The sequence below is a fragment of the Sitodiplosis mosellana genome, unplaced genomic scaffold (assembly GCF_009176505.1).
Source record: "Sitodiplosis mosellana isolate CC-2019 unplaced genomic scaffold, AAFC_SMos_1.0 Smas_scaffold_45, whole genome shotgun sequence".
Taxonomy (NCBI): domain Eukaryota; kingdom Metazoa; phylum Arthropoda; class Insecta; order Diptera; family Cecidomyiidae; genus Sitodiplosis; species Sitodiplosis mosellana.
Window position 1 is genome coordinate 16,334 of NW_022595287.1, and position 607 is coordinate 16,940.

Here is a 607-nt window from a genome sequence, read left to right on the forward strand (position 1 = left end):
TTGCTGAACTTCTCATCAACAAAGGCGCCAATATGGATGTCATGTCTAAATTCAATCATACACCTCTTCATCATGCTGCTAGATATGGTAATATTGAATAAGTATTTTCACAAAATAAAGAATCGGTTTGATCTTTTTCATCGATCTAAATTATTTCTAAGGTCACAAAAATGTTGCTGAACTTCTCATCAAAAAAGGAGCCAAAGTTGATATTAGAAATCTTCAGAATCTAACACCGCGTCAGATAGCTGTTAACTATGGTACTGCTGACTAAATTAAATACCGCTTTAATCTTTTTCATTGATCTGTATTATTTTTCAGGTCACAATAATATCGCCAAAATTTTGACACATAGACACTAGCGCTGCAGTTTGCTTGTCAGTTGGTCAGCTGCACAACTAACAATCATGCTGGTGGAGCGGCCACACAAAAACTGGATCGTTCATATATTTCTGATTCATTTTTTTTACTTTTTCTAAATAAATAAGATTATAACATTAAAAGTATTTTGATTCAAGTGTCACTATTATTTTCATCACCTTTGTTCGGCACAATAAGAATATAATAAAAACATAGTTTCATAACACATAACATGCGCGTTCTTGGA